The sequence below is a fragment of the Lissotriton helveticus genome, chromosome 8, assembly GCF_964261635.1.
Source record: "Lissotriton helveticus chromosome 8, aLisHel1.1, whole genome shotgun sequence".
NCBI lineage: Eukaryota > Metazoa > Chordata > Amphibia > Caudata > Salamandridae > Lissotriton > Lissotriton helveticus.
The window spans coordinates 143349964-143357289 of record NC_136069.1 but is presented as its reverse complement, the minus strand read 5'-3'; positions in this window follow the sequence as shown (position 1 = coordinate 143357289).

The window sequence follows — 7326 nt, the reverse complement described above, 5'->3', positions numbered from 1 at the left end:
TTCGTCGCTATCGCTGGATCTTTTATCACATTGGAGAAAAACGTTGGTAATAATTCGCTAGCTCTGCGATAAGATCCAGTGATTGACAGCGATAAAAAAATAATGTGCTCAGCGCTATTTGCGATATTTATTGCACGCCCTTGCTAATATGCCCCAGTATTTTTCTGTAGTTCGATTTGCAACCTTCTGGTTTCACCGAATTCCCAGAAGAGACTCAGAACCCTTGATTTGTCTGCTTTCTTACTACTTATCGGAAACGTAAAATATTAAGCCAGCATCAGCACCTGAAATGTTTTAGAAATGTTACTTAACTAGGGAATTGCACACCCTTTGTCAAGGATAAGACAAGACAATCCAAAATCACATCACAATAAAGCTGTGCTTGTGGGTTGGCCCACACGTTAACCCAAAGCAATAACGGGGCAAACTGAACCATGTACTCAATTAAGGGCTGGACTAAATCTCTGTGTACTACACAACTTGTGGCGGTCTATGGTAAGTTTAAAACAGCCTCCTCCTCCTTGATCCTGGGAGATTAAAAATGGCACCCACTGTCCTGCTGAGGTTAAAAAATGAGCTGTTCAGCTGAGGCTGCCGGGAGCCCTTGGTATTAAAGATTACTCCCAGATAGCTAAAGTCTCTGACACTGCCCCAGGCATTCACTCACAATGGCAGCAGACGTTTGCTTAGTACTAATAGCAAATGCTGAATTTACTGTGGTAGAAAGTCAGTCAACATTTGCAAGTGCCTCAAATCTATTATGAAAGGGTTTGAGTATGGAGCGATAATGCGATGCAAAATGTCAACAGGGCCTTGCGGGGAAGCCAAGTGAAACATGTTAGTTGGATGAGGGTCTAAGGGTTTCAAAAGTAGACAGATCCTGAGGGGCCAAATTGGCATTAGGTTGATTGGATGATACACCCATAGGGTTAATGCTTCTCTGAGGATGGCTACTCGAAGGTTTGTAAAAGAAACCTAGTGGGACCAGATAAATATTGCTCCTTGGAGCAATAGTCCAATGGGTGCTCAACAGTAGATTACGAGCTAGGTATGGGAATCTAAAATTTATGATGATAGTCACTTACTGCATCGCCAAGATCTAGTCCAATCCAGGCTCATCTGAGCACCATTAGAATATCTTTAGCATAATATATGGGAAATCATCTGTGCCGCACCAACCAATCTAGGGATTTATTGAAAAGATGCTCAAAGGATTAATTCTGCCCCCTTCGAAGGGGGGATGGGGGGGAATGAGCACTGTCACGTAGGGAAACGCAACAGGTGGAAGACTGACAACCACTTAGTCTGGATCCGGCAAGAGCACTATGTGTCAAGCTGGCAGATTTGATGCAGGGGGTTCGTACAAGTAGGCTCTCTTCATGCGGATATTGTGACTCCAGCGGGAGTGTCCAAGGGCACAAGTCCATTTGTCCCCCTCAGTGGTTGGGGTGCACAAGAGTGATTCATGAACAAGTTCCCTCTGAGTGGAGCCTAGACCACAGGTGTCTCCGTATTTAATTCTAAGTTAAGTGCCTATGTAGGGTCATACTCAGGCACCTATGGGCTTGGTCAACTGAGTGACAAACACAAGTTGAACAAGGCTGTACAAGGGGAAGGGATAACTGCAATAATAAAATGTTCAACCACTTAATCATGAGTGAGAATTGAGATTTATGCCAAGAGCTGAACCGTTCAAAGTATTCCTCCATTATGTGTGCCATAGTATCTTGAAACCTTTTCATTGTGACCCCTGTCCTTAAAGGGGTAGCACTACAGGAAGGCCATGGCTCAATCGCCTGTGACGTGGATGATAAGGCCTCTTGCCTCCTATGAGGACTGTTACTTGATGCCTTTTCGGGGATGCCTAGTTGTGATTTTCTCAATGAAGACAAGTTGGAATTGTGCTACCTGAAGTGTGAGAGCACTCAGGGATTTTGGGGGGTCAAGAGGCACGCAGTAGGGCTTAAAGTTCCCATTAATGGTAACTATGGAGGTTGGAGTATGGTCCACAGTAGGAGAGTTCATCAAACTCAGATCCTCACCACAACTTTGATCACACCCAACACCTATTGATAACCTCCTCTCCATTAGTGCGAGCTCCAGTCTAACAACGCTCACAGCGCATTCCAATATACAATCAATGGAGGTACCTTTGATTTGTGGGGTGACAGCAGGTCTACACCTTAGAACATTCTTTTTCCCCATAACAATAGTTCTAAGGTTAATCGTACTTAGAGAACAATAGAAAACAACCTAGGCGGCAAAGGGGATAAGCGTCAAAGCCCAAGGATCAACATTCAAAAGTCAAGATAGTAACACTTTACCAAACTGGTTTAAATAGAACGCAGTTACAGAAAAAGTCCCTTCTAAGATGCCTAGCTAAGGGACCTGGCCCAACCCAGTCTCCACCAACCAATGACGGGTGCGGCCTGCGCACGTCCCGTGCTGCGAGAAGTCAGCAGCGCTTTTAGCGCGTCGTTTGGAAGAGGCCCCACCCACCTGGGATGACACTGACTGCAACTGTGCCTCCTGGCGCATTGCAGGGTGGAACTTGTGATCCAAGAGGGTCCTTGTAAGCAGTAGGAATAAGTCCCCCTTAGACTTCCCAACAACGTCTTATGCCACGATTTGTCAGCTAATAACCACCACTGGGTTTGGGCTATCCACAGTAAGGCCAAGTCACTGACCAATATAGAACAAAACGAATGCCAGTACTGTTTCTTTTATTCCTATGCTTATTCCTCAATACATGTGAATTGAACACCATGTACTTTGAAAATTAATTAAACAGATGTAATCACTTTTTATTTTGCTTCAGATTCATTATTTTGGTTGAATTTCACCAATTTTATATTTCAAAACATCAACATCAAAAAATACACAAAATGAATGTACATTTTCATAAAAACATCACCCTTTACAAGCTCTCCACGATTCCATACACTCAACAATCAATCTCACACATTCATATTCCCCACAAATATTTACATCATAATTACAACTTTACAATATTCACAAAAAGCCATAGACAATTGATCTGAAATTGTTTCTAATTTGGAGCTCTTTTTAAGCAGTGTTGTGAAAAACTTATGGCTCAACATATATGGTCTACGCGTTTCGAACTCAGAATCAGTGTTGAGTTCTCATCAGGACCGAAGCTTCTGTGAAGGAAGCTTTGTAAAGAATTTCTCGACGCTGGACTTGCCAAGTAGTCTGTTATTGTGCACGCTGTGTGAGTTTTTTTGCAGGGCCCAGGAGGGGCGGCCCGCGGGGTGTGCCGTGCTTGTTGATGATGATGCTCTCTGCTAGTCTTTATTATGTTGCTGGCTGGCAGACCGATTCAATCTGTCGGCTCATTGCATGAGAAGCATTCTAGCTTCTGATTTGGCGCACAATGGCAGCCTTCAAGTCGGGCGGGTAGTCGAATCGATCCGGCTCTCTCTTCCTCGTACCGCAAGCCTCCTGGGCCCTGCAAAAAAACTCACACAGCGGGCGCAATAACAGACTACTGTAAAGGGTGATGTTTTTATGAAAATGTACATTAATTTTTTGTATTTTTTGATGTTGAAGTTTTGAAATATAAAATTAGTGAAATTCAACCAAAATAATTAATCTGAAGCAAAAGAAAAATAAAAAGTGATTAAATCTGTTTAATTAATTGTCAAAGTACATGGTGTTCAATTCACATGTATTGAGGAATAAGCGTAGGAATAAAAGAAACAGTACTGGCATTAGTTTTGTTCTATATAACGATTTGTCAGCAGCACTTTTAGCGTGTTGGTTAAAGGAGGCCCCACCTCCATGGATGACACTGACTGCAACTGCACCTCCTCGCGTGTTGCATGGTGGAACTTGTGGTCCAAGTAGGTGCTTGTAGGCAGTGGGGTCAGGCCCTCTGAGACTTTCCCATCATCAGAGATGTCATCAGTGATGTCACTGACCATGTCATGAGTGATGTAATATGAGAGGTCATAAGCAGTGCATTGCAGGCCGTAAGCTATAACTGCTGAAGTTCTCTGGTTTTGAACAAGTGAAATGAGAGCCTAGCTATAACGCCCTTGTAACCTTTTTTTCAGTGAATTTCTAAACGTTTTAAATTCCATTTCCTAACTATAACGCCACTGTAACCTTTCTTTATTTAGTGAATAGATAGATGGATGGATGGATAGATAGATAGATAGATAGATAGATAGATAGATAGATAGATAGATAGATAGATAGATAGATAGATAGATAGATAGATAGATAGATAGATAGATAGATAGATAGATAAATAGATAGATAACAACTGTGCCAGCAAATTGTAATTTCAGAAAGACTGGTCAGGAGAATATGATGGCTGTGTCGAATGCCACTGAGAGGTCTAAAGAAATCATCAAGCCTTCCATTAGCTTTTCATTTAATACGGGCAGAGCTAAAACGTGTTTAAAACTCATAGGGATGATTACCAATGCTAATGAGTCTTTCGAATGGTTCTTGAGCAGGCAGTAAGGTAAAATAACAGTAAATAGAACTCTCCTGGGTTCCTGCTCTTCCAACGCGCAGCTGCGTGGATCACTCAGGCAAGGCTCTGCCTCTACCCCTGCTGCAGTACACTTCAGACAGCGGTTCTAGCCCCCGTGGTTCGCCCCTGGACTGCACTCGCCTCTAGCCGTCAAAGTTGTTTTTTTTCTTAACCAGGTTTTACCAGGTTGCTACTTACTACTAGCTTTATTTAAAAAAAAGCGTTTTCTCTTTTTTTTCTTGACTGTCGTATTCCTGTGCAGCCTTTAGCCCTGAACCTATCACCGCTTCTGGCTGCTGCTGCCTCCACGTCCCCTCCCACTCCTGCATTCTCTTTCCTGCTACCGTTCCTGCCTCCCAGCTGCCCTGCCCTCCCCTGACCTCTACTTAATGGAGGCCGCTGTCCGGCAGCACTGCCGGCGCACCAAAGGCAAGCCCGTCTGCGCCCATCCGTGACCAGCTCCAGGGAGCCTGGCTATCCAAACTTCCACTGTTACAACCCAGCTGCCCTCTTCGCAATCAACGACTGCCAGCTGTCAATGTCGAACACTACCCACAGCCTATCCTCCTGCCGACATTCCTTCACAAGCCACACAGCACCCTCACGACCTCTGCATCCACGCCGTACGTACCCGCACCAAAGATGCCCTGAAATACATCCTCCTCAATGTGCGCTCCCTGCACAGACACGCCGTAGAGCTCTCGGACCTCCTAGACACCCTCATGCCAGACGTCGCCTTCTTCACAGAAACCTGGACATACGCCACCTCTGCCCCTGACATCCCACCACTATTCCCGACGGCTACAAGATCCAGAGGAAGGACTGCCCAGGAGTAGGGCATGCCATCGCACACAAGAGCTCCCTCCGACTCTACACCTCCAGCAGGAGCAACTCCCTCTCCAACACCAAACACCTCCACTTCCAGGTCCAGACCAGCCCCAGAACCACAATGTGCAGCACCCTCGCCTACACCCCCCCCTGGGCCCGCGCTCCTTTCACCACCACCATCGCCAACCTCATCGCACCCCACGCCATCGCCTCCATGGACTACATACTCATCGGAGACCTGAACTTCCACCTTGACAACAGCAGCGACCCCGATTACACCGCCCTCCTGGACAACCTCCTTCCTGTAGAGATGGGGTAGAGGGTTTGTCCGGCCGGACAAACCCTCTACCCCATCTCTACAGGAAGGAGAAACATCCACTTTAGCCACACCTAGCAGCCCCTCTGGACAGACCACCACTGCGTACACTTCTCTTTCAACACCACAATGCACATAAGCCTGTCCTGCGCCTGCCATGAAGGAACTGGGGCAAGGTCACAGAGGAGCACCACAACTGAACCTCATCCACGACCCCCCCTCCGCCACGGCTGACGCCAACGCTGCAGCCATGGAAATACACCGCTGGATCACCAACTGCATGGACAAGCTTGCTCCCCTCCGCCACCCCGACAGACAACGCCTGCTGAAGGCCGCCTGGTTCACCAGCGAACTCCAAGAAGCCAGACACTCCTGCAGACGACTCGAGAAATGATGGAGAAACAGCAAAACCACAGTAGACCAGACCGACTACAAGCACACCACTACAGAATATCACTAACTCATAAGATCCACCAAGAGAACCTTCATCAGGAACAAAAACCTTACCAATGCCAGCACCTCCAAGGAACATCATCCAGCAGTTCACCAAAGCCCCCAGCGAAGCCACAGACATCACACCGTCCTAGGACTTCTGCAACAAGCTTGGCTACTTCTTCCACCTGAAAATCAAGGCCCTCCACGACAACTTCAGCGAACAAACCCCAGAGACAACCCTCCCCTCCAGCAATGACAGCAGGCTCACCATTACCAGCTGGACACCGGTCACCGGTCACCAATGAAGACACCACCACGACCATGAAGAGCACCCACTCAGGAGCCCCCACGGACCCCTGCCTGCCTCATATCTTCCCCAGAGCCGCAACCACAATTGCGCCTGAACTACGCCGCACCCTCAATGCCACCTTCGAATCCGGCATCTTCTCCGACTGGTCAAGCCCCTCCTCAAGGAATCTTCGGCTGACCCGAAGGACCTGAAAAACTACAGGCCCATCTCTATCCTTCCCTTCGCAGCTAAAGTCACCGAGAAATTCGCCAACGCACAACTGACCACCTTCATCGAAGAGAACTGTCATCCTTGACTCCAACCAGACCGGATTCCGCAGCAACCACAGCACAGATGACTGCCCTCCTTGCTGCCACCGACGACATTCGCGTTCTACTTGACCAGGGACACAGCTCGGCCCTCATCCTGCTAGGCCTCTCCACAGCCTTCAGCAACGTCTCCCACCGCACTCTTGCAGCCAGACTCCACGGTTCTGGCTTACAGGGATCAGAACTCAACTGAATCTGCTCCTTTCACACCAGCAGAACCCAAAGGATCAGACGCCCACCCTTCCTCTCTGAACCCTCAGAGATCAACTGTGGAGTACCCCAAGGATCATCGCTCAGCCCCATGCTCTTCCATATCTACATGGCCCCCTTCGTCGCCATCGTCAGACAGCATGGGCTCAGAATAGTATCCTACACCGATGACACCCAGCTCATCCTCTCCCTCACGAAGAACCCCGAAGAAAGTAGACTCAGCTTCCAGGAAGGAATGAAAGACGTCGCAGCCTGGATGAGCAACAGCTGCCTAAAACTGAACTCGGAGAAGACAGAAGTCCTCGTCCTTGGACCCACTGCTTGAGATAGCTCCTGGTGGCCCACCACCCTCAGAAACCCATCTACCCCGACGAACCACGGCCGAAACCTTGGCATCATTCTAGACTCCTCCATC